This window comes from Ursus maritimus, unplaced genomic scaffold (assembly GCF_017311325.1).
Source record: "Ursus maritimus isolate PB19 unplaced genomic scaffold, ASM1731132v1 scaffold_5, whole genome shotgun sequence".
NCBI classification, from domain to species: domain Eukaryota; kingdom Metazoa; phylum Chordata; class Mammalia; order Carnivora; family Ursidae; genus Ursus; species Ursus maritimus.
The window spans coordinates 57,534,489-57,562,063 of NW_024426663.1; the positions used below are offsets into that span (position 1 = coordinate 57,534,489).

The 27,575-nt window shown below is 45.5% G+C and overlaps 1 protein-coding gene and 1 long non-coding RNA gene across 4 annotated transcripts in view; one reads left to right on the plus strand and one right to left on the minus strand.

Moving 5' to 3' along the window:
* LOC121100748 overlaps positions 1–27,575 on the minus strand; it is a 192,275-nt gene that overhangs the window by 27,059 nt on the left and 137,641 nt on the right. The window contains exon 6 of the transcript XR_005832522.1: positions 14,199–14,385. The gene's annotated coding sequence lies outside the window, so the exon portion shown is untranslated. The remainder of the gene's footprint in view (positions 1–14,198; positions 14,386–27,575) is intronic.
* LOC103663802 lies at positions 1,297–17,931 on the plus strand. 3 transcript variants are annotated; one of them, XR_568873.2, is made up of 5 exons: positions 1,297–1,445; positions 2,144–2,302; positions 3,191–3,276; positions 9,008–9,134; positions 16,719–16,892. It is a non-coding gene; the product is annotated as an uncharacterized LOC103663802 (long non-coding RNA). The 3 variants fall into 3 exon arrangements; XR_568872.2 differs by lacking the exon at positions 9,008–9,134 and adding an exon at positions 17,894–17,931 and having other exon boundaries at positions 1,301–1,445; positions 16,719–16,813; XR_568871.2 differs by lacking the exon at positions 9,008–9,134 and having other exon boundaries at positions 1,306–1,445.

A 27,575-nucleotide genomic window follows, 5' to 3' on the forward strand; every position in this document is an offset into this window, starting at 1 on the left:
TTGACAAGATGAAGAAAAAGAATCCATATAGTACTTAGAATTGAAACAAAGTGCTTCATGATTTATATAAGGATAATGATGTGTGCACATCACTGTATTTCATTAAATCTAAGATCATTTGATTATAAGACTTACTATTTTTTGGTACCTCTATTAAACTATAACATGATACTTCATCAACAGCCTTGTGAGACACAAGAAATCAGATGCACCATTATGGTTCTAAAATTTCTTTCATCCCATTCCTGGGGATTTGGTCTTTATCATCCCTTTAGTAGCATGACTCATCAGCTGATATACAATCCATAGTACACAATTCAGTAACAAAATGAGCACAGCTTCATTTATCTGTAACTAACTTCCTTTATAGCTTTGGTAAAGCCTTGTTACTCAGTGTCTGGTCTGGACTTGTACTAATAACATCACCTGGATGTCAGTTACAAAAGAAGACCCTCAAGCTCGACCCCAGATCTACCAAATAATCTTAACAAGATTCTCACATGATTTGTTTGCATATTAAAAGTTTAAGAAGTATTTTCATAAAGTACTTGGTTGCTGTTCTGCAAGAAATATGGAATTTGGGTCATTTCTCCAATGACTGATATTTGCTTCACTTATAACAATTCTATATACTTCTGCTCTTTTGTGTTTGTTTCAATACTGAAGCATAATGTAATCTTTTTAAAAAGCATTCTAAATGTCAATGAAACTTAACATATGCAGCACCAAAATGTATATAACTTCATAACTCACTGAAGTGAAAATATGAACAACTAAGACCAAGTTTTCACATGTATAGATGATGACATGTCATGACTGCTCCCTGGCTGACAGGAACTGCACCACGCCATGAATTACAGAGATGTTAAAATATGAAAAACAGAGAAAATGTGCATCTTAAAATTGATGAAATGGAGCAAGTGATGAAAAATATATTCACTCTTTATGTAGATTTAGGCTTTTCTGGAACTAGAAATCAAGGTCCGTTGTTACAACAACAAATACAATCAAAATACCCTTGGCAGTCCCTGCCATTGTGGCCTAAACTGTTCCATAAAGAGTTGCAAATGGCTTCTCTAAAATTGACAGGAGGTTGAGAAGAACAGGGAGTTGAGACTTCTAACCCACTTCATAACCACCATTTCTGTTGCTTATGAAAGGAATTCTTCTTGCTTTGCTGCATACCAGACTTTTCAGCACTCACATTTCTCTCCTGATGGAGAAACATGTGACGAGAAAGCACTTCTGCCAAAAGAGACTCCTCCTGGATTAAATAAAATTTCTGTACTCCTTACCCTGACCTTTAGCATGAAAAAACTAATGAGTTAGGGACCATGAGTAAAAGAACTCAACCATTTTTCACCCAACTGTCCCTAAATGGTTGCAGAGGCTCGAGCTCCTTAAGTTGGTAACATCCTGCTCTTCTTTGGGTCCCTGTGTGCTTGGTAAGTTTTCCTTTTTTTTTTTTTTTATATATTTTATTTATTTATTTGACAGAGAGAAAGACAGCCAGCGAGAGAGGGAACGCAAGCAGGGGGAGTGGGAGAGGAAGAAGCAGGTCCCAGCGGAGCAGGGAGCCCGATGCGGGGCTTAATCCCCGGACCCTGGGATCAGGCCCTGAGCCAAAGGCAGACACTTAACTACTGAGCCACCCAGGCGCCTGGTGAGTTTTCCTTTTAAGTAGCAGGAGAGGGCAATGCAGGGAGGAGAACGGGGAGGGAGAGAGAAGGAGGGGGGAGAGAGGGAGAGAGGAGAAGAGGGGAAATTAATTCATCCGGAAGTCCCGGGAATTCTGCAGCATCTACTTCCTTACATAGCTTTCTTTGCTGGTTCAACTCTAACAGGAGGGTATGGTTTCATACGGGCAGAACTAAGCCAAACATATGGGTTGTACTGGCTGTTTTGCCAGTTCATAACCAGCATGTGATAGAAAGTTTACTTGTTGGTTATTTGGGTTGACCACATTGATGAGAAATTACAAATTCTGAAGGTCAAAGAGGGGGATCAGTTCAACTCACCCTGTATCAACTCCAAATGCACATAGCTGGTAAACAAATGCCCATCAGCACAGAGGCCACGAGTAACCGTGTTTATTAAAAGGAGCTGGCTTTTAAAGGTCATCTTTTCTATTTTTCGCTCCTAGTCCTAATGGATGCTCACTCTTCCTCACTCTATTACCCTCTACACTGAGGCAGTGCAGAACTTGGAAAATTCTTCCTCAATCCCATGGGAAGCAGACCACGCTTCAACAGAGATGTACAACATGGTCTGACTTGACTAGTAACAGCCCACATGTTTCCCGGTGAGTGAATATGGTATTGCTCAACCTCAGGGGGTAATGGAAGTTGAAAATTGGCACCAGAGTCCAACATCTAAAGACTTTGGCTACTGTGTGTGCAGTTGCTAGAGAGGATGTTTCTAATACAAGAACTAAGGGCTCGTTCCATTCCACATGCTGAGTTATTGATCAGATTAACAATGGCATGTGAAATCTCCTGTCATTGAACCATGGGCAGATTCCTACAGACATGGCGTGATAGAAGCTGCCCAGAGCTTCCTGTGGAAAGTGCTGTCTGCCCTAAGAAGACAGTCATGCTAACTGGTCCCTTTCCATAGGATGGACGCCAGAAATAGCAAACCCCAAGTACTACAGCAATTTACAGATGACTGCCACTGAGACTTAAAATTTCATGTCATCTTCTTTGACCATCGAGTCAAAAGTGACCTTTTCATAACGGGAAAGCCCCAGAGCACATTCCTACCCCTCCTCGTAGAACAAAGCACTTGAGAGTACTGACTAACTTGTTTCTCTCCCTCACTGAACACTCCCTCAAGAGGAGACTGTGTCTCATTCATTACTTCCCTACACTGCCTGGCACAAGGTTTGGCACCAAGCAGATTCTCTATTGTGTTTGTTGAATGAAATCAATTAGAAACATAATGTGCTAGATATGAGGTAACCTATAAGGGGACGATCAGGAGGTCAGCAAAAGGTCATTATTCAAGACCAGTGAGTAATAATTACTCCTTTCACTAGAACCATTCACCTCCTGTCCTAAAATCCAGACTGCTTCTTAAATATCTGTAGAAATAGGAACCAGAAATGAGAGTTGTGGGAGGAGAAGGGAGTACTGTTTAATAAGAAAGAATGACATTTTGGGTTTGACATAATTTTCTAATATTTGCTTAGGGATGGACTTGTTTTGGCCTCACAAGAGGACAAAATCTGAAAGACCCAAGACATAAAAGGATGAATGGAATGAGCAACATCAAGAGGTAATGAGTTTCCTGTCCCTAGAGGTATTCCATTAAAGGCAATGGTGTGTAGGGTCTGGCTTGTACTTCCTGGAGAGAGCTGGTTGTATCTTCCCAGCTCTGTGTTCAGAGATGTTGTGCTGATAGCTTGAAATCAGCCATGGTGTGAGTATTTACACCATGGAAACTGGCTAACTACAAACCAAGACTTTTACATTTTCCCCAGAGAGCTAGTTGTTAAACATCTACCAGCATATCACTGATTAAAGGTCCAAGGACTGATACTGAGGACATTTATACATGAGATCCTACACTGAAACACCGTTGACAAGATAACCTTTCAGGCTTCCACCAGCACCAAGTTATTTGATGCATCTCTTGCCCCATCTGGAGAGACCTCACACCTGGGATGGTTGTCATTGTTGTTGGCCTCACCACCAAGGTTCCCAGGCCTGGTTATCTCACCCGTTTAAACTTGTATGGACTTAGCTAGAGATCTGGCTCCCCAGCACCACCACCACCAGATGCTGGCTCAGTACACACAGATTTCGCACCTGACGGACAGTCCTGCTCAGAGTCCTGAGTTGGCATACTGCTGGGGATAATTTCCTGCTCTGTAGCACGAGAGTTTTCCCCAAGCTCCAGTGTAGACGTGGAGCAGCCCTGCACACCACATGCTCGTGAACAAGGAGAGGCTGGAGGGCAGGGTCACTAGCATTTTCTTGCACACAGCATGTGCTTTCTGAGGTCTGCCCCAGGAATCCTGTCCCCATGAGGTTGAGAGTCACGTGGGGCCACTGGGAGGGGGTATGGGTACTGGAGTCACCGGAGACACAGATGAAGGTAATTAGCAGTTGTCGCAAAACAAAGCTGCAACAATGACCGCACTCAGTGCATGGGGACACCTGGCTTCCTCCCGTGAATAAGGAATTCACCTGGCTTCAGCTCTCTTGGTTCTCAAAGCTGCAACAGACCTAGAGAAATTCCCCATGCACATGCGGCTACTTGCTCTCTCCTTTCCATGACACAGCTCAGGCCTGACAGGCAGTCAGTACTTAAAAAGTATTCTCCGAGTGAGCAAACTAGCAACCATTCTCTGCCTTGGGCCTCCCAGACTTCATCTCTCTCTGAGGAATGGAACAAGTCCATCTCCTCCAGAAGGCCTTCCCAGACCCAGGTATTAGGCATGCCACTAACCCAGGGCTGAACCCCAAATCACTGCTTTCGCTTCTTAAAAACTCCCCCAGTGGAAGTCAGACCCCTACTTGGACTTGTCTTGCCTTCCTGTGGGTCTTATTTCTTCAAGGAGACCATGAGTTCCTTGACAGCAGAACCCAAGCTTCCTCTTTCTCTAGTGTCCCTCTATGGTGTCTAGCTCAATGTCAGGGATCTCAAGGTCCCATGATTATTGGTCATTGGCTAGGATCTCCAATCACTGGATCATTGATCAGCTCTAGAAGATATTTTATCCCTCCCTCTTTTTATCGCTTCTCTTGTTCTTTGCTTTTGTACGTACACTGGGTTGCAGAATGGACTCCATGCCAGCAATGTCTCCCCAGAGGGTGACAGAAATGGCAGCCACTTCCTTATGAGGAAGCAGCAGACCCCACAGGCTAAGCACACCCAGCACTCCCTCATGACCCAGGTGACATGGAGCTGGCCCTGCCTTCCTACCTTGTTCTTGGAGAGAAAATTGGACTTACTAAAAGACGGATAGGGGCAAAGTACCCCTACAGAACAGAAACGAAAATAACATGAAGCACTTGGCCTTCCCCAATTCTAACTTAGTCTCAGAAAAGAGCTCAAACGTGGGGAGAAATGGGTTTACTTTCCCTGAAAGAATTCAGAAGTCATATGGGGAATATGTCAGCCATTTGCCAACTTCAAATTTAAATTAAGTTTAAATTCTTTTTTAGAGCTCATGTTGTTTATGCAGATTCTAAAACTGAGCAAGATATTTGCTACTTCATTGTACAAAAATCTAAATCCAGGAGAATCATTTTTTATTGCTGATTACAAACTTAGTATCATGAGATTGGATTTGTTTTGTTCAAATAAATACTATGATTGAATCATCCTCACATGTACCTGTCTGTCTCAGTCTGCTTGGGCTGCCGTAACAAAACATCACAGACTGGGTGGCTTACACAATAGAAATATATTTTCTCACAGTTCTGGAGGCTAGAAGTCAGAGATCAGGGTGCCAGCATGGTCGGGTTCTGGTGAAAGCCCGCTTCCTAGCTTGCAGGTGGCCACCTTCTTGCTGTGTCCTCACGCGGCCTTTCCTCAGTATGTGTGCATGGATCTCTCTTTCTCCCTCCTTCTCTTCTTTTAGGGCCACAAATCCTATCAGATTAGGACTCCTCCCTTACGTCCTGATTTAACCTTAACTATCTCTGCCAAAAGCCCTATCTCCAAGTCCAATCACATGGGGGGATTATGAATTTGAGGGGTGCACAATTCAGTCCATAGCAATGTCTGTGACAAGTTGTGCCATATTTCAAAGTTCTTCCAGGACCACTTATCTTTCTCATGGTAGGCATGCCTCTGATCAATAAAACCCACTGTCTTACAAGAAATCTAAACAACAACAAGGCTCACAGAGAAAAAACATAACTTCATCTAGTCTGTCGTGTTCCCATTACTCGGATCAGCTCCCCCATCCCCCTGCAATCACTATTAAACCACAGAGATAATTACCTATCTGAGGGCTGCAGTCCTCCCACATAACCTGAAGCCATTGCCATTTGTCACAAAAGATCATTTCCAGAACTCTGACAGCCAGCCCTGGAAGCAGGAAGAATGCTCATTTTCCTCACCCTGCCAGAGCTTCAGAAAGAACTCAGCTCAAAATAGATGCTATTGAAGCAGGAGACACATGAGGAGGTACACAGCCTATCAATACCTCGACGCGGGCCTCTCCTTGCCCTCCATTCTATTGACCGCATGAGAGCCACTGCTGGAAGCTTTGTAATCCAAAACCATCAAGTATTCATGGGGCTGGCAACCACAAATAGAAAATGAATTGAATCGCTCTCTTTCAAATTAGGATAATGACATTGTCTGGGAAATGATGATAAAAAAAAAATAGTTCAAAATATTGGTTTGAATTTCCTTCCCACTATTCTTTCTGCTCAGGCTCTTCTCTCTGTTTTTTTCATGAGATTTCCCTCCCCGTGGCTTGGAGATCCATGTGTTCAGTAACATGATCCCAAGAATAAGGGGTCAAAGTCAACCTTGACTTTGTACATCACTATTTTCGGGGCAGGAGCTAGACTTTTCCTCCTTTAGTATCTCACAGTCCATCCTGATGGACTTTAAGGTTTATCTCCTGGATATTCTTGAATGTGCCTCTCTTCTACACTCCTTCCACCCCTGCTTGAGTCCAAGCCATCATGTCTTCTCTCACCTGGGCCCATATCTGCTTCCCATGAAGTCTCTGTGTTCCTGAGTTCTCTCGTGTCATCCACCCGCCACACGGAAACCTGAGGCATCCTTCTAGGCAGGCACTAAGCTTCCTTGCCACTTTCCTGCCACTTTCCTCCGCACGGCCCTCAGGGCAAAGCCTACACATTGCAGTATGGCATGTAAGGCCTTCTGTGACCTGGTCATCCTGATAACTCATGATGTCCCCATGGGCCAGGCCTCCAGAGGACGCTGGAAGAGACTATCCAGCCACAAGAGATGTCACACTCAGGTTAGTCTTTCATCTTAACCCTCGAGGGACAAGAACCACACAGGTAGAGGGGATCTTAAGAAACACAACATGTAGGCTGGCATGGTCTCAAAGACTTCTCCCTTCCCTAAGTCTGAATTCAAAGGATTCCTCTGCCAAACAGTGGTTTAGATAAAGAGCAAAAATACCCTATGAGAAGTAATGCCCATTTAAAATCGACACTAATGATTAGACTGAGAAGCTCATTAAATCATACGGCTGTTCCTCGTATGGGGGGATAGTGCAAACCCAACCTCACAGCCATTTAAATGACTCATCCTCCAGATTCTCCTCTCCAGAGCAGACCTGTTGCATTCATCTGTGATTACAGCTGTCATTTTGCACAATATGAGAATGACTTTGACGGCTGTGCTGATTTGGGGAGAGGTGAGGAGACAAGTTGAGGAGGATAGATTAGTTCTGGAAAATCAGGCATTTGCTGGTCACCCTGGAGTTTTTGCCTTTAAATTTGGTCTCCTGGGAACATTAAGTTGGCCTGAAATCTTTCTAAAATGAGAACCACTCAAGTGCCAGTTGCACAGAGCCATTCTTGAGCTGCCAAACAGATGGGAGCCATGTAGAGATGAAAGGCTGCATGCATCTCAAAGGCACAAGGCACGGCTCCAACTCCACACCTTGGACACAAAAGTCACAGAATAACCTGAGCCCACTTCCCAGGAAATTCATCAGCCCATGAAAGGAAACCCCACCACGAGGAAGTTGAGACTCTTCAGTCTATTTTCCTCCCTCATTTTCCATTCTCCACTCTCCTAACCAAACCATGACCCAAATTCCACCCAGAGAACCCTATACTCTGCATGGCAGGCTTCTGATCACTGATCATCCAGCCACAAAACTGTCCATTTCTCCAAATGAAAGATGCATGTACTTCTAACTAGAGGCTTCGTGTTGAACTCCAGGGTCAGTGAGGAAGGGTTCAGGATCCTCCCACAGGCCCTGCCGTCTATCCTGGCTACCTTCTGGGGTTAGAGAGCAGCAGGGCATAGATGGTGCTGCCCCCTTTGGGCCAGGTCCAGCTCCCAACATTGTTGCATGAGAATGGTGCTCAGCCATTCCCTTCCATCCTCAGCCTCAGAAGGGAGAGACATGTTTAATGTCTAAAATTCCATCAACTGAGACCCCCTGGCCCAGGATACTCAAGTCAAGGCTCTGCCCAGTCTTTACCAGAGCCTTGGTCTCATCATCCCAATGATGAGGAACATGGCTGCAACAATATTCTCCAAGCTTTCCTATGGGGCCAGGTGCTCAGTTCTCAGGGCTGTGGAAGAGATTTTTCATTAGAAAGAGCCACAGAAGAAACCTTCCCAGGAGGCCTCATGGGACTACAGCAGAGATGGGAGGAAGCCACAAGCCTGTGTGTCCAAGAAAGCTGGCTGGACACAAGAGCACTGCCCGGTCCAGACTGGCTCCTCGTCGGCAGGAAGATTACTGCAGAAAGGTGACTGTGGCCTGCCTGCCCCAAACTCTCAGCAACCTGCCACATTCTACCCTAGTCATTCATTTCCTGACATAAGTATTGATGTGGGAAACAAAAGCAGAAGAAAAATTATTAAATTTCCTTACTGCCTACAGCCCATTGACAAGTCCTTGAAACAGGTAGAATGACATTCCTCTAGGGACTCAACTGCCTCAAAGTTAATACTTTGTGAAGGGCAAAAGACGATCCTAGCCCGATCCCCCACTCTCCCCCCACCCTTCCAGGATCCTGTAAGTCTACTTTAACCTATAAAAATTCCTTTAGAAATTTCCTTTATCTCTAATCCCCCCCAAGAAATGTGTTGGCAATCATCCCCCAAGCATATGGCCTACTGATATACATCTTAAGGGTCTCATGACTAAAGTTTTATTAGACAGTAATTAAATGACCTTTTCCTAACAATAGCTAGCCCCCTCAAGGTCCTGGAAACCTTGCTTCCAAATTCCTTAGAGACTTACGCTATCCCTAACCCCCTACCAACTTGAAAGTATATAATGGGTCACTCCTCACAACCCCAGTACAGCTCTTTCTGCCCACAGGTCCTGTCCCTGAACCACCTTTTTGCACCAAAGATGTCTCAAGAATTCTTTCTTGGCTGTCGGCTTCAAACCCTAACGAACCCTAACGTTCTTTCCTTCATCAGGCATGATCCTTTCCAAGTCCTCGGTAAGAATAAATCCCCCCATCCCCTGGGAGAGGATCACCCACTGGGTTCCCAGCAGGGTCACAGAGATGAAGTGATCAGATCTGGAATCTCTGGGTCTGGGTACCTGCCATAGTCACTCACTGCTGGTACCTTGCCCCTACCCCCTCCACCATTAGCATGTCAACTGCATGGCTTCCAAACACAAGGTCCCAAAAGTCTTTGTCCTAAGGCTTTCTCAGGCCAGTGGAGCCTGGTCAGCCCACGCACAGAGCAACCCTGAGTACCAGGAAGTTAACACCCCTCACCACCGGCAGCAGCCCTCAACCCCTGATGGATGGGACTTACAGGGCCAGTACCCCGCCCTCTCACCCCTCAGTTGTGATAACTCTGAGCACATTCTGCACTGTTTCCCAGAGCTCCTGAGTCTGATGAACCTTCAGTCGCTCAGAGAGTAACCCACTGTACCCTCTACTGGCTTCTTTCCCTTCTCGATCTTACTTGCTCACTCCTCACCCTGCACTGTCCAGCGTCCCTTGGGATTAGAAGCTAGATCGATGTGACTCCAAAGCCCCAGATCTTTCCACAACACCACGCTGACAATCACCTCCAGCCCCTCCCTACTCAGCTGTCCCCTAGGGGCAGATAGTGGAGAGGGGCACTGGAGAGTCCTTGTCTTCAGAGACCACACTGGCCTCTGAGTCAATCGCTTATCCGCAGGTGCTGCATTCCTGGCATTCCATGCCTGTTTTATGCAGTTGGATTCCAACCCAGGTGTTTGGCTATATATCCAAACGGGAAGTTTTTTTCTTTAAGCTGGGCTGCTTTAAAGAGGCTATAACACCAGAGATTCTGGCATTGGTTGCCCCTTTAGGTTCACTCCAACGCTGAATGTCTGTGCAATAGTCCACAAAGCAGAACTGGAAAGAGAATGAAATTTCCCCCCCTTAGAAAGCTACAGTTTAACAGTTATAATTGTTGGGGACTTTACGAAAAGAGACCACAGCCTAATTTTGGAAATTAACCTAGCACCAGCTGCAGCTTCCTGGCCCCAGCCTGCAGACATATATCCTTGTCTTCACACATATGCTCATCTGGACATGGGGTGGCCTCGGGGGGCTGAGGCATGCAAGATGAAATCCCACAAATCTCCATTATTAAATCCATGATGTATTTCAAACCCTACCCTCTATCTCAGTAATGACGCCTCTGACATCCCTCCAAAGTAGGAGAGAGGGAGGGAGGGAGGGAGGGTAGGAGTGAAAGACGGAGAGAGGTTCCGTTTTTCTCTGTCCACATGCACCAGCCTCTTCTCTGATATAACCCTGGGAACAGTGAGATAGGTCTCACGCAACACCCCAGCCCACAGAAGGGACTGTCAACCACCGACTGATTTAAATCTGCCCAATCTCACCTCCCTTTGGTCCCAGTATCCTCAGGTTGTCTTAAGCTAGTCCAGACTCATGGGGATGCTCTTCCCAGGCTACCCCTGGGACCCAAATCTCATTTTACTCCTCTTGCAGTCTCCTCCTCTCCAACAACTTACTCCATCTCTCTGTCCAAGCAGATACATGGAAAGCAAACTAAATACTAAGTGGGCTTCTCCATCAGAGGATAACCTAGCCCTAAAGAGGCACCTTTGGAAATTCTACACTTGTCTAAAATATGTTAGGGCTTGTCTTCATGTTCCTCTGGGTGTGGATCAACCCCTCTGTGGTTGCAGTACCTCCATGGAAAGGGCTTAGGAGTGTTCACTAAGGCACAGAGCGGCTATTGAGGGCTTTGCAGTTATTCAGAGGAATTAGAAGCCTTAGACTCCACATTTAACCTCTGGATGTCTCCCTATAATCATCTCCACATATCCTACCTATCCTTCAAAACCCAGCCAAATGTCACCTCCTCTTGAAAGCCCTCCCTGATTCCCTGTGCCAAAGGAGCCCAGGCAAGCAGGTCTGGCCTGGCCAGTCAGGATTGGGAGCAGTGCAGGCAAAGGGAATCATCCAAGTTTGGCGATAGGCACAGAGGAAATTAGAACTGTGCAGCTCCCTCACCCCATTCGCAAGAAGCCCCCCCATGACAATGGGCCCATAAAGTCAGCTCTCTCAGGACCATATGGTTGACCTGGCCTCTCAGGGCTTCAGGATGCCTCTAAGGCATGGATTTGGTTACCACCCTCTAATCCATTCTGATGAGAGCCACCAGAGGTTTGAACCACAAGAGGGAGGAATTAGGAAGCCTGCTCTGCAGAATCTCGAAGCCAGTGACCAGTAATGCCGAGAACAACCAATCCTGACATTTAAGCAGAGCTCACGCGCCCATGAATGTTTACAGGAAAATATGGAAGAAATCCCACTTTGCAGAGAAACAGCTGGGTATTTAAAAGCTTTGTTTATACTCAAGCATCTGCCTCAGGAATCTGACATGTTAAATAAACTCATTACCACCCACCTTGTCCAAACTTTCATCAGAGAAATGGAAAAGGACCGAAGAGGGCAGGTAGACCCTGGTTCCCGAAGTTCAGCCTCACAATTCCAAGTAGTCTTATCCCCACTCCATCCCAACCTTTTTGAGGTTTTCTGCATCAAGGTTTAGCCTTGGTTTTAGGGTCTGCCATTGACGTTGAGAGACCCGGAGGCTATTTCTAAGCCCAGAAGAGATGGGGCAGTTAGAAACTCGAAGGCCTGGGGTGGCAGTTCAGCTCATACAGACAAAGCCATTGCTGGAGCCTGGGATGATCCACCCTCTTGGTGGCCAGGGTAGTGTTATTGAACCAGACACATGTCCAGAGTTTGCCAGCCCCTGCCCCTCACCAGGAAGTAAAGGCAGAACCACGAGACCTGGACGATCCCCTGCAAAAAACACTTCTCTCCAAAATGTCCCAGCAGTTGTCACAGCCAGCTCAAGCAAGACAGAGAGTCTGGGGACGTTTGTCTCCCATATTCTTGCCTTCCCTTCAATGGCCTTCTTCCCCCATTCCACCTGGGGGCATCCCAAAAGGCCTTAAAATGCCAGGCTGCCATCAGTCATCTTGGGATCCAATGCACACTGACAGGGAACTAAACCCTGAGCCCTAGAGCAGAACTTCCCAGTTGAGATGGAAGGGATGGGCTGTACCGGTTAGGGCCCCCGTTCTGCCCGGAGGGCCTCATCATGCCCCACTGAGTCTTAGGGTGAGCAGCCCTAAGCTGGGTAAGAAGGACCCTGAGCAACCAGAACCCAGGTAATGCCCTAGAAACAAGTTTACCTCTCAGGAGGGAATCGTAGTCTCCTGGGTCCAATCCATACTACCCTGTAAGCCTCATCTCCTACTGTCCCTACCACACTCCCCTCATCTGGCTCTCGTGGCTTCTCGATCTTCATGACACACAGCCTAGGTCTTCTTAGACTGGCAGGATCTGTGCCTTTGCCCGTGACTCTCCTCCTCCCATAAGTCTCTTCCCCACCTTCCCTTCAAGGACCAGGTCAACCACCACTTCTGGTCTCACCCTCACTCCCCAGGCTCGTCACCGCCAATGGACAGGGAATTCAAAAGGATAGGGCTCAGGGTGTCACTAGCCCTCCACCAGGCACACTTAGATTCCACAACTCAGTTCACAGAAAGAAAAGCCATGTCACTTAATCACATCAGCCACGGTTCCCCACCTGATTTGGATGGACAATTCTCTTCCACATATCTGACCTGTTGGCCACAGACATAAAAGGAACAGAAATCTTCTCTATTATCTGATCCAGCCAAGAAAATGCTAAGCCAACCATAGCAGCCAAAAGTGCATTCTGTTTTCCGTGTATCTACAGACTCAAACAAGCTTCAGACAAGCACCAAGTTGGTAACTTCTGATAAAGCCTCCCCTAGGTCTGGACAAATGTAAAGGATCCCCTGCCTTGCCACTATTCATTTAAGATAGCCCATAAAAATGGATGAATCAGAAGGGCCCACTCACATGACAAAAGACAACATGGAATTCCAGTTCCCCTGGGCTAGCACTTCTCAAATGCTCATCCCCACCATGGTCACAATTTTTGCCATCATCCACTTACCACCTGTGTTATTATTGATTTTATATATTTCTTCATATTAACATTAAAATGACTCTTTTATTCAAATTGAGCTTTTCTCATTCAGTGCATTTGATTTTTCCTAATATCCCCTAAGCCAAACACAAAACGACTAACATTTCCAAAAGTCCGTGCACAACATAAAACCTTTTTGTTTCCCACTCAGGTCGAGCATGGCCACCTCGGGGGTGGCCCCTGCTTGCTGTGCCTGCTTTTTGACACTGCAGACCGAAATGTCAACACTTCTGCTCCACTTGATCAGGGACCTGGCACAGTGGTTACAGGGGCTGGCTCCTGGGCTCTCGGGCTGACTCACTGACCCTGCCCAGCAGCTCCCGAAGGCCCAGTTAAGGAGGTTACTGTGAGCAGAGTTTGCAAACACAAGAAAGCGGAAAACAGAGGGCAAAGCCAGGCTTTGTGCTCATTTCAGGGAATAGCCACACCCACTCAGGCTCCCAGCCACTTGCTCTCCATCCTCTGAGCAGCTCAGGCAGATAAGAGAACCAGCAAAAAGCCTGTTCTCACAAAGACCTAAGAGCTGCAGGCCTTGCTGAAGGTGGGGACTGGTGAGGCTTGCCATCTCCTCACACGGTGCCCAGGGGCAGAGGCCATAGCAACAACAGCAGTAGCAACAGTAATAATAACGACAACCTGCAGCCCTTGAAGTCTTGCTGCACAGATGCCAAGTATATTTTACCAGCACCTAGCACCATACACTGCATGCTGCCTGGCTGGGGGAAGGCAGAAAGGCCAAAGTCATCATAACTGTGATTTACGGACCACCTTCACGTGGGGCTGAGATAAATGTTCTGCATACATTTTCTTACCTAAGGCTCACATGGCCCCTCAAGGTACTTATTACCGATAGGGAACTTTATTTATAAAGGGGGGGCCTGAGGCTGACCACTGAAGTGAAGGGACATGGTCACGCCCAAGGTCATGCAGCTTCTTTGAGTTCCCACAGCAGGAGTCGACACCCAGTGTAAAGGGCTTCAACGCCCATGAGCCTTTTGCTGCTCCTCCAAACATACCTGAGGCCAACCTTCCCGGCCATTCTGGTGTCCTTGGGTGCCACTATCGTCCATTTTGGCTGGCCAACAGAGACTGCACTTTCCCAGGCCTTGAGCACCATGCCAGTGGGGAAACACTTGTCTCCAAAATGTCCCATCCACTGTTCTGGACCAGCAAGCAACCAAATTCCTGGAGCTAGGCTGGGTGCTAGATGGAAATAAAAGGAAAGAAAGCTCAGCCAGAAAACTGTATTGGCAACCTCAGGGCATCCCAAGAGCAAACTCTTTTTTTTTTTTTTTTAAAGATTTTATTTATTTGACAGAGAGAGACACAGCAAGAGAGGGAACACCAGCAGGGGGAGTGGGAGAGGGCTTGATCCCAGGACCCTGGGATCATGACCAGAGCCGAAGGCAGACGCTTAACCACTGAGCCACCCAGGCGCCCCTCAAGAGCAAACTTTATACCAGAGAGTTTTCCTTTAAAAGTAGCAGAGTCAAAAGGAGAATTGGGGAGGGGAGGTGTTGAGGTGCATGGGCAGCTCAGTTGGGTAAGTGTCTGACGCTCGGTTTCGGCTCAGGTCATGATCTCAGGGTTGCGGGATTGAGCCCCGCATCAGGCTCCGCACTCAGCCTGGAGTCTGCTTGAGACTCTCTCTCTTCTCTCCCTCTGCTCCTCCCCCTGCTCACGTGCTTGCTCTCTCTCTCTCTCTTCAAAATAAATAAATAAAATCTTAAAAAAGAATAAAATCAAATAAAAAGAACTGGCCACACAGCGCACGCCTCTGCCTGAGTGGCATGTTTGGATGCACCTGCTATGCTACAGCGAGCCCTCGGGGGTGCAGGCTTCATTCATGCCCGGTCAGGGAGTCTACAGGATGGGGGTTACTCAGAGGGGGTTCAGCCTCTCTGAGAAGCAGTGGCACCTGCAGGGCCCCACGCACTCTGCCCCCAGCCTGCCTGTCCACCCTCATGCTGCACTGCCCCCCAAAACAATCAGATCCTGTGTATCCATTCTGCTTCATCAATTCATTCTATTAAATCCAGGACCACCATCTTCTCATTACTACCTTTTTATTTTTTAATTTTTATTATCATGTTCAGCTAGCCAACATATAGTACATCATTAGTTCTTGATGTAGTGTTCAACGATTCATTAGTTGTGTGTAACACCCAATGCTAAATACAACTCATTTTCAAAATCTCTCAGCCAGTCTCATCTGTTTGATTTTGTTTCAACTAACATTTTTCTCATTACCAATGAGTGTCCGTTGCACAAAACTGGAAAATCTGAAAAGTATAAAGAACATAAAAATTGCTCAAATCCAACCACCCAGATATAAGCACCATTAACATGTTGGTATATTTTCTTTCCTTCTTTCCATCTTTTATCTAGGTCTGTGATTATTTTTGATAAAAAAAAAGGAATCATGCTATATATAGCTTGTATCCTGATGTTTTCACTTAATACATTGCAAGCATTTTCTCAGGTAATTTAATGACAGGATTCTTCAAAAACATGATTTCTGATGACCACAGAGTATTCGTCTCATGGATGAACCATGATTGAGTTAACTGTTACCATATTGTTGGACATTTCAGCTGTTTCCAATTTTTTCTATTAAAATAACGCTTTGACAGATACCTGCATACATAAGTCTGTATAAGAATCTCTGATTCTGGGGTGCCTGGGTGGCACAGCGGTTAAGCGTCTGCCTTCGGCTCAGGGCGTGATCCCGGCGTTACGGGATCGAGCCCCACATCAGGCTCCTCCGCTATGAGCCTGCTTCTTCCTCTCCCACTCCCCCTGCTTGTGTTCCCTCTCTCGCTGGCTGTCTCTATCTCTGTTGAATAAATAAATAAAATCTTTAAAAAAAAAAAAAAAGAATCTCTGATTCTCCCCAAGATAAATTCATGGAAGATGAATAGCTTGGCCCCAGATATAGTTATTTTTCAGACTTTCCATACAAAGCATTTCAGAAAGCTGCTTTAGCAACTCTACCCTCACCTGAATATTGAAATGCCCATTTCACTGTACCCTTAGCATCACTGGATCTTATCATTTTTAAAGTACTTTCTCTCCCGAAATATGAAAAATGATGTTATTTTAATGTGTATTTTTTGAGTGTTAGTCAAGTTCGGCATTTTTCCATATGCTTATTGGCCTTTTCCCTTTTTCTTTTGTGCTTTGGTTATCCATGTCCTTTACCCTTTTCACTCTTGCACACTCTTATTTTTCTTACTAAACTGTAAAATATCTTATATTGAAAATACGGAAGATATGGGGCGCCTGGGTGGCACAGCGGTTAAGCGTCTGCCTTCGGCTCAGGGCGTGATCCCGGCGTTACGGGATCGAGCCCCACATCAGGCTCCTCCGCTATGAGCCTGCTTCTTTCTCTCCCACTCCCCCTGCTTGTGTTCCCTCTCTCGCTGGCTGTCTCTATCTCTGTCGAATAAATAAATAAAACCTTTTAAAAAAAAAAAAAAAGAAAGAAAATACGGAAGATAATGTAAATACTTCCTTATTCTGTCTTCTGGTTTTAGATGGCGATGTCGACATTTATCCCAGTAATTCATCTGGAAAGTATTCTGATGGGTGGTATATGACAGTGGTTCCACATTTTAATGAGAAGCTCAACGTAAGCCTTAAAAGTTTGCATGTTAAGGGATGCCTGGGTGGCTCAATTGGTTAAGTGTCTGACCTTTGATTTTTGGCTCAGTTCATGATCTCAGGGTCCTGGGATCGAGCCCCTGTCAGGTTCCACACTGGGCGTGGAGCCTGCTTGAGATTCTCTCTCTTACCGATTCCCTCTGCCCCTCCCCCACGCTCTAAAAAAATCTGCATTTTAGGAGTGCTCCAAGGAATTCTGATGGCTGCGGCCACACTCTGAAAAGCACTGCTACAGAGTGAGAGGCTAACTTTTTTGGTAATGGTTGTGAATTGCCCCAGCTTATTTATTGAAAAACCCTTCCTTACCAATTGTTGTGAAGTACTAAATAATAAATAACATTCCAGTATCCACTTGGGTCTAACATCTTTTAGATTTTTCTTTGATATTCCCATGAACTGAAATGTTGATTTAGGGGAATTAGTATAAAAATAATAGCTCATATTTATTGAGCCATTCCTATGTAGCAGGCACTGCTCTACACTCTTGCTGCATAACAACTCACAACAATCTTTTGAGGCAACTATTATTACTGTCACCATTCTAGAGATGAGAAAACCTAGAACCAGGATTATTTAGCAATTTGACCAGGATTACACATTCGGTAAGTAGTAAAGCTGACACTTGGATCAGGGTAATTAAACTGTAAGCTGTTCCATGTAGCCTTCGTGAAGTGATGTTTCACATACTGTGAAAGTACCAAGTCTTTCAATTCATGAACATGGTACACTCCTCCATTGATTCAATTCATCTTTAATTATTACTCTTAGTAATGTTTTGAGGTTCAACATATTGCTTACTCATTCCTAGGTATTTTATATGCTTAAAAAATTAAAATAATATCCTTTGTACTAAAAACTCTTCCAGCTAGCTATTGTTAAGACTTGGGAAAACTACAACATATAAAGTATTTATGCTGCCTGGCCATCTTACTGACCTCTTATTAATGCTAATAATACTACTATTAGTGCTCTTAAGTTTTCTTGGAAGGTAATTATACACTTTTATTTATTTTTATTTTTTTAAAGATTTTATTTATTTATTCGACAGAGATAGAGACAGCCAGCAAGAGAGGGAACACAAGCAGGAGGAGTGGGAGAGGAAGAAGCAGGCTCATAGCGGAGGAGCCTGATGCGGGGCTCAATCCCATAACGCCAGGATCACGCCCTGAGACGAAGGCAGATGTCTAACCGCTGTGCCACCCAGGCGCCCCGGTAATTATACAATTTTAAAATAGTGATCACTTTGTTTTTTCTTTTCAGCAGCTATACCTTTTGTTTTCTGGTTCCATGCCTTACTGCACAGAGTGATATTAAATGTCAAGTGGGAGGGAACATTCTTATCATATTGCTGTTTTTAATGGAAATGTCTCTACTGTTTCCCTATTTTCTACAGAGTTGGATGTTGGTTTAGACAAATATTCTTTATCCTGTTAAACAAACATTCCTTGCATTACAGCATTTTTAAATGTTAATTATTTCTTTTTTTTTTTAAGATTTTATTTATTTATTCGACAGAGATAGAGACAGCCAGCGAGAGAGGGAACACAAGCAGGGGGAGTGGGAGAGGAAGAAGCAGGCTCATAGACGAGGAGCCTGATGTGGGGCTCGATCCCATAACGCCGGGATCACGCCCTGAGCCGAAGGCAGACGCTTAACTGCTGTGCCACCCAGGCGCCCCTAAATGTTAATTATTTCTGATAAAAATCTTTCTAAGATTTATTGACTTCTGTCTTCTTTAAACGAATGATTCAGTGCATAATTTTCCTTGATAATTCAAAATCACTGATTGTATATCCACTACTGTAATGTTTTGGGGCACACAAACATTCTTGCCTCTATAAGAATGCGTCACCTGACAGTATGTTTCTTGAAGTCAGGGCTCTGCTTTTTACGTTTCTTTTCTGTGCTACTAAGTTGTCATTTCCTCCTGACGTCAAGGCATGTGTCTCTAACTATTCCTCTTTACCATAAGTTTTTTATAGATTTCTAAGTTAGAAAACTCTATTTCTTAAAGCTATGTATAAAATAAGAATAAGCTCTGAGAAAGCAATTTCTTTATGAGTGAGTGTTATTACAAATAAACCTTTAGCCATTTTGGCTGTTTTTAAACTTCTCCCTGCATTCAGTGGTTGTCAGCCCTGCTCCAGGGGAGAAAGGATTCCATGTAAAAGGAGTATTATTACCGTTATAGGCAAGGAAATAAACATAAACATGCTTTAAGAACTTCAATAACAAAATGGGAGTAAAGCAGACAGTAAAATTAAATTAACTTAAACACCTCGTTCTACAATCATTCAAGAGGCTTCCTATAAAGCTATTGGAAGATTTCATCCTAATACATGATGAAAGTTATTGTTATCAGTGGCCTTCCTAGCTTGGAAAGAGCATGGAGGAGGAACAATAAATAATCTACCAGGGCAAGTGAATCTTGTTATATATATATGCCTTCCACGCTTACTCAAGTACTGACACTGCATGAAGCTCTATGTATGCTAGCAACTCTGGGGGGACATAATTCTGGAAAGCAATTGAAAGTGCACACAAATGATTATAGTAAGAAGCAGCACATGCTGCAATTGTCAGGTTCAAAGAAACAGTCACTTTAGGTAGGAATGTCAAAGAAAGCAAACAGACACCTCTGTCACATGCAGTGAGAAAAAGGCCAAGGAAAATGTCTGAGCCTGTGGGAATGGATGCCTGGGGTCAGTCACACCCATCTCCAGGCTGGAGTTGGCCCAGGCCCATGCTCAGTCCCACACCTGGCTTGTTTAGCTGGTACCGAAGATTCCACATACCCTGCTCATATACCAGTCTTACTTTTGTTGCCAAGTGGCCTACAAACATTTCCTTTAAGTAAGCATACATATTTTTAAACAACTGGGTTTTTGCATTGAAAAGTAATATATGCATGTGACTAAAACAAAAATTAAAAAGTACAAGTAGATATGCAGTTACAAGTAGGTCTCTCTTTTACCCCAATCTGCCAGACTCCCTTCTTAGGCACAACCACCAATTTTTAGTGTACCCTCCTAGAGATTTCTGCAAATGTACAACTGTACACGAATAAACACACATCCTTTTAAACAGATGATCAGAAGTTAGACACCTTGTTCTGCATCTTGCTTTTTCCATCTAATCATCTATCTTGGAGGTGGACTTAATCCTTAACCCAACAGGCTCAGACACTCTCCCCCAATCCTGGGGAGGAAAGGTAATCTGTAAACCAGGTGTAGGAATGGCAAGGGATTCGCCACATGTCCCTCTACCTGGGGAATTTCTGCAACTTGGCATAGCAGTTTCCTCAGGCTCAGGTCTCAGCTTAAAGGTCACCCTCAGCAATGTATCCTCTTGGATCACCTTATCTAAGAAATCACCTTATCTAAGAAATAACTGCCACCCCCACCCAGATGTATTCTCTCAGAACCGTGTGTGTTTTCTTCACACCATTTAACAGGATATTCAAGTACTTCTTTTGCCCATTTATTTACTGTTTTGCCATGTATTTCTTACCATGAAACAGCACCTCCATGAGGTGCCAAGACCACGACTACCTCGATCACTGTCATTCTCCTGGTGCCCAGCACACACTGCCCGTGACAGGTGCTCTGTACATACTGGGTAAGAAAATAAAGTAACGTTATGACTTTACAAAGCTCCTTTGTTTCCTGAGTGAGGGATAGATGAGGCAGTATGAGATCATGGGGATAAGAATTAACCCCAATTTACTGATGGAAAAACAGGTTTGGAGAGGAAGTACAACTTGTCTGAGGCCACACAGTAGGTCAGGGATAGAGCCAAAATTATAACTCACACATTGTGATTCAAGAGCCATGCCTTTCTACTAGAAAATGCCAGTTTGTACTGATCAAATCTCAGCTTGAAAAATGCCAGTCCTTGTTTTCAAGTAGGATCCTAACTCTACAGATATCCACAGATTAGAGGCAAAAAGTCCCTCACGCTCCTTCCTCCAGTTAAGATCTAAGGTTGTGTCCCCGGCCACCCCAGGAAGCAGCTAGTCCCTCAAGGGACACATACTGTCCTCCCTACATTTGACAGCTGTCAGGGATTCGGAGCACCAGGAAGAACCCAGGAATCTCCTCTCACACTTGTGTGGCCAGCCTGGGGAGAAGAGGCACCTTTCACCTCTGACCTAGCCCACCCACTTTCATCAGTCAGTTTGCTGTCCACCACAGAGCAGTCCCCTCACATACTGTACCTCCAGTCATTACAGATCTGCATGCTTCAGCACGTGCCCTGTAGCACATAGTCAAGGTCAGAGTGAGGAGAAGGGGCACATGGCTCCAAGTGGAAATCTGTTCTCCCTCAAATGGGCCGGGCTTTCTGGCAACAGCCTCACTTGCTGGCCCATTTGCAGATATTCCAGGCCAACTGCAGAGTTCTCCCTCTTGGTGAGAAAAGGGCTATTGCCCTAGACAGCAGCTGGCTCCCCTGTGACTTGAAACAAGCATGATCTTCATGGCTGGTCTTGGTTAGATTCTGACCACCACCATTAGATGAACCTAAAAGATACCAGCAGAACTTTGCCATTTGGGCAGACATTAATGTTCTGCTTGATTTACATCCTCTATAGATAAAGAGCCCGTAAGACTTAGCTTCCAAATTAAGACAGTCTTAAAAATAAAAAAGGTACCCTTAATACTTACGCCAGGATTTCAGGCACAAACTGCGGATGTTCCAGGCAAACCCGGCATATTTCACCCTAACTATGGCAACAAGTCTGCTATTCCTAATGGCCCTGAACACATCTCTGAGGTTGGCCCATCTTCCAGAAGACTCCCCCAGCTGCACACTTTCCACTGCCTGGCATTTATAAAATTATTTCCAAGGATTTCACACCCACATAATACTTCTGTGAACTATAAAAACAAGTATAATCTCCACATTAAAAATAAAGACAGAGGCATGGTAAGGTAAGGAGATGGCCCAGATCCCACAGAAGTTAGTGGCAGAGATGGGACGAGAACTCAAATTCCCTGACTGCAGTCCTGTGAATTAACCAATTCCAGGTCCTTTCTCTACTGTCCATCAGCGCTGATTTACATAACGATCAAAGTAGAAAAGGGCTCTTTTTGAAGTCACAAGATGAGCTTCCTCTAGGAACTAACAAGTCACTATTCAGTAAGAAATCCTGAGCTAAAGAAATTGTTCTTTTTATCTAATACAATTTCCAGTGGGATTAACTTATTTCATACGAAGCAGGGAAACATACACACTCCGAGATGCTTTATAGTCCTCTTTCAAAGGTAATAACAGAATATATAACCTACACTTCTGTGATCATAGCAGATCTCATTCTGTCGTGTGGTGGGGGGCTGGTCTTTCCTCCTAGATGTGAGAATCAGGGCTGTCTTCATCACCGCTATGCTCTACCTCTTGACACGGGCCTGGCCGGAGCAGGGGCTCAAAGTCCACGAATGGGTGGATGATGGATGGAAGAATGGCTGGGCGCATGGACAAAGGAGTGCATATACACATAGGTACATGCATGGACATACACATGCCTGCTTGGAAATGAGTTGGTCTCCTCTGATGGGGATCAGCTATATTTACAGATCTATCAGAATGTGATTAAGTAGGTCACAGTTAAGTTTGACATTTGACGTCCACTTTTTCCCCACTGATAATTCAAGTGCTATCGTGCGAGAAAACAAGGGAAGGAAAGGTGTTGGAGAACATCCTAACCCAAAGGACACCTGGGTGGCTCAGTCAGTTAAGCATCTGTCTTTGGCTCAGGTCATGATCCCAGGGTTCTGGGACTGAGCCCCACATCGGGCTCCCTGCTCAGCAGAGAGCCTGCTTCTCCCTCTCCCCTTGCTGCCGCCTGCTTGTTCTCCCTTTCTGTCAAATAAATAAATAAAATATTTTTTAAAAAGAGAGAGAACATCCTAACCCAAAGCAGTGAATATAGTGAACACAGGAACCTGAGCTTCTGAGAAGTAGCAGCTTTGAAGGCAGCCAGAGGGCAAGAGAAGGAGAAGCAGACTAGTTGACTCGGTGGACACTTAGAGGTCCTGGGGTCTAGGCCAAGTGTAGGATTGGTCAAGGCAGGCTACATGGTAAGGGTGGAGGGCAGGAAACATGGAAGAACTGAAAAGAATTATGGGCTTCACCAGCAAGGAATTCTAATTCACTCTCTCATGAGCCACAGTGGTAATTTCATCCATTTTATTGTTCCTCTGAACTATAAAAGCAAACCAAATACACATTAAGGCAACTTTTCCAGGCCTGGAAAATCTCTCCTTTATGGTTAGGGAAGTTTGTTCAGAGACCACAGAAACAAAGGCACCTCAGATGGTGATGTTACTCTTCCAAGGAACTCCCTTACCCATCTTGTGTTGAGTATACACCCCAGTGAAGTTTCTCTTGCCCTGGGAGAGAGCATGACCTGTGACATGGGAAGGGAAGACAGCAGAACCCTGGGTATTTGGGAGTCAAAAAGAGCTCGCATCCAGTTCAGGGTCTGCCACTCATTAGACGAGGACCCTCAGCCGAGCCACTTACTTCTTCAAGCTTTGGCTTCTTACCTGTTAAACCACCCTGACACTGCTGCTGGGTCACAGCCATGGTGAGGATACAAAGAACCTGCTATAGAACACAGGTGGTCACCTGGTGACCCTGAAGGGCTCTGTACATGGACAGTGTTGTCATCTGTCTATTCAGAGGATTAAAAATCACAGATGGTTGGGGCGCCTGGGTGGCACAGCGGTTAAGCATCTGCCTTCGGCTCAGGGCGTGATCCCGGCGTTCTGGGATCGAGCCCCACATCAGGCTCCTCCGCTAGGAGCCTGCTTCTTCCTCTCCCACTCCCCCTGCTTGTGTTCCCTCTCTCGCTGGCTGTCTCTCTCTCTCTCTCTGTCGAATAAATAAATAAAATCTTAAAAAAAAAAATCACAGATGGTTTGTCTGCAGATAAATGCTTCTAAAATACTTTAAAGATTTTATTTATTCATTTGAGAGAGAGAGAGCACTCAAGGAGAAGGGGGAGAAGGGGAGCAAGAGAAAGGGAGAGAATCCCAAGCAGATTCCCTACTGGGCATGGAGCCCAACACAGGGCTTGATCCCACAACTCTGAGATCCTGACCTGAGCTGAAACCAAGAGTCGGACGCTTAACCAACTGAGCTACCCAGGCATCCCTTAAATATTTCAAATGAAAAACTGAAAAATGAATTCAGATCCTAGCAAATTATCATCATTTCTAAGGCCTCACATTAACTTTGAGTTTAACCCAAATTAACATATTCCCCAGCTTCGGCGCACCTGGGTGGCTCAGTTGGTTAAGCCCCAGTCTTCAGTTCAGGTCATGACCTCAGGGGCCTGAGATCAAGCCCCACATTGGCCTCCTTGCTCAGCAGGGAGCCTGCTTCTCCCTCTCCCTCTGCCATTCGCCTCCGTGTGCTCTCTGGCTAGATCTATCTCTCTGTCACGTATGCATACATACATACATACATACATACATACACAAAATCTTAACAACAGCAACATATTCCCTAGCTTTGTCAAGATGGACCTATAGCTCAGACCACCAACCTCAGAACTGAAAATGTGAATATTATATGTGGAAGAGAAATGTAGGGCAGGTAGTGTGATCCAGTACAAACAACTAGGTCTCAGTCCAGACACAGGCCTGGGCCTGACTTACCTGCATGTCAATACAATTGCAGTGTAAAGATTTTGAGCTAGTCTACCCTTGGTAAAAGGCCAGATTTTTTTCTTTCTACAAGTGCCAAAATTATTCTCACAGCTCTCTGCAGTGGCACTGCTTAGGAGAGAATCTAGCACGTTTCAGGTACTCAATACATGTTTCGGAACTAACTCTGAAATCTGAAAATAATATGGTAATTTGTGAAATGCTGGCTTCAAACAGCCAACTCCTCTTTGACAACACCCTCCCAAGCCAGGTGTCCACCTCCAAAAACTTGCACCTTCTGTCGCAATGTAGATTTTTCTCTGTTCATTTCTGGTGCTCCATTCCCAAGGAGCAGTCAAGACCACGCAGAATAGTCTCGCTCAGCCTAAGACTTTCCATTTGCTCCAAACTTAGGACAAATTTTCAAGGGCAAGTTCACTGTCACTTCCAAAGATGTCAAACTTCAAGCAACTAAGTCAAGCAATAGTGGTGAAGATAACGTTAAGTGCTCATGTTTCCAGAAAGTACCCAAGGTAAGCTCGACCAAGAGTATCCACTGTCTCCATGGATACCTGCAGCATTTCTGCAAGAGACGGGCCATTCAAAAGAGAGACCCTGGAAAAGGCAGGCCCTGTCTAGTGTTTCTCACTGGACACATTAGCCAGAAGAAGGCCACCAACCAGGCAATTCCCAAACCCTCCTAACCAGATCCTCACACTCAGATCCAGATAGGAACCTCAGATGTTTCCAATCAGAATCCCCAACCTTTGAAAGGCACATACTCTTCATCATTTAGAACCCATCTTGAAAGGAGAGTAAGGGTGGGGAGGGCTAGATCCTAGCATGAAAGAACAGTCTTTGTTTTAAATTCTTCAATAGGATTTTTTAAAATTATAAAGTAATTCATCCTCATTGCAGAAGATAGAGAAAATACAAAATGTTATAAAGAAAAAAATAAAAACCATCCAAATTTCCATAACATAGAGATAATCATCAACATTTCTATAAATGCATGTATGTATGCATGTGTGTATGTATATATATATAATATATATAATTAGAAGCATAATTTTTGCATCCCACAGTTCTCATCTAAAATTACTTAAAAGCATTTTCCAATGGTGTTCATTGTTTATATTTCACGAACACCCACATAGCCTTTACTCTGCACCAGAAACTATTCTAAGTGCCTCACAAGCATTAATCCTCAGAGCAGGCCTATGAGGTGAGTATTATTATCATCCCTATTTGCAGCTGGGGACACAGAGTAGGCAAGCAGCAGAGCTGGAGTTCACATCCGGCTGTTTAACTCCGAAGGCCGTGCCCCCGACTACCATGCTGCACTCTCTGCAGCCTTTGGAAATCTGACTTTTCATGACTCCATAATATTCCAGTTGGGTCTCCTGTGATTGGAGCAATGCCACGTTTCAGACCTCAAAGTCCCTTCCAGCCAAGGTCCTTTCGGCTGAGTTTGTTGACTGTAGGAAACGGATCCTGACTACCGGTTGCCGCAACTGTTGACTACAAGCCATGTATAGCGAAGTGGGGGAAACACTGCGAAAGAAACACCCATTGTAAGAGCATTAGGTCTTTGACCCTTGCCCCACCCCCCCGGGCCCCAGTACCCCAGGGAATGGCGGCTTCTCCACTTGTTTGAGCTCCAGCAGGCTGCCGCATTTGCCTGAGCTTCACTTTCTATCGCTAACACGGGGCCCTTTCACCTGCCCGACAGGATGTTGATGAGACTTAAGGAGACAGCTAGATGAACCTGAAGTCCCTGGCCCAACCTGGCCCAGGGCTGGGTAGAGTACAAGGCTGGTTTTTTCCTTTTTTTTTTTTTTTTTTTTTTAAGGCCTGTTGATTTACGTGGATACCCACTCATCCACTGGGATGGGAAGGACAGACTCTGGAGTCAGACAAGCTAGGAATGACTCCCAGTCCTGCCTGCCATTTCCTAGCTGTGGGACTTTGGGCAAGTTTCTTACCCCCTCTGAACCTCATTTGCTCATCTGTGTAACAGGCATCATAATGGCAGCCACCACACAGGCCACCGTGAGGATTAGATGAGATAATGCACGTCAAAGAACTTAGAATCTAGCAGGGACTCACTAAGTCATGGCCCTTCCTACTACTTCTTCGCTCATTTTTCACATTCTCGGCTTTCCCCTATGTTCATTTCATTTGTTTCTCTGTCGAGGTGGAGCCCAGGAAGGGGGAAGGGGACCCACCAATCAGGTCTGAGCCGGTGAGACAGGAACCCTCAAGCAACGGGAATTGAGGGGAGGTTAGAGACCTGGTCACCCTCCACTTCCCTCTTCCACTTCACGGCTCAGGGGACCTGACCAGTGCCCGGCCACTGGCTACCTGCCACTGTCAGAGGGTACTACTGGGGCTGTGAAGACCTCTTCCAGCACCCCAGAGAGCCATTAGCATCTTATTTCTAAAGGAATCAGCTTCTCCTTGAAAGGAAAGCACTCTGAGGAGCTTGGTCCTGCCCCTGGGGCTGGAATGTCCATTTCCAAAGCCCCTGTCCTTGGTTCCTACGTGAGATATGCAGGAAAATGGCTGTCACCACCCAAGCCTGCCAGCTTTCAGTGATAAGGCTCCCCAGGACTTTGAGCTGGGGTGCCCCCCAAAGACACTACCCCCCCCCCCAGCTCCAGGGAGGTGCAATCTGGAGGCAGGGCCAGGCCTGCTGGGAGGCAGGCCGGCTTCTTCAGTATTTCCACTCAGCCCTTGGGCTATGAGGGAGAACAGGACACTCCTCAAAGCCAGCATGGTACCTGCAGGAGGCATTAAGCTTAATTAGGCAAATCATCTGCCTGAAGTCATTCACCCTCAACCTCCAAAAAGTGTATTCAGAATAAAATTCCATAGCAGATGTGGGGCTGGAGGGTGCAGGTGGAGGCTTAGGACGTTGGTATCTGAAATTCCTAAGAGGCCTCTAGCATGGTTTCAGGAGTCTCAGGGGTCAGAGTAACCAGCTAAATCTATACCCAAGAAGGGCAAAAAGGAGGCCTTCTCAGCCTCAGTCCCAAGCCAGGATCTGGGCCTGAACTGGACGGGGCGGGGGGGGGGGGG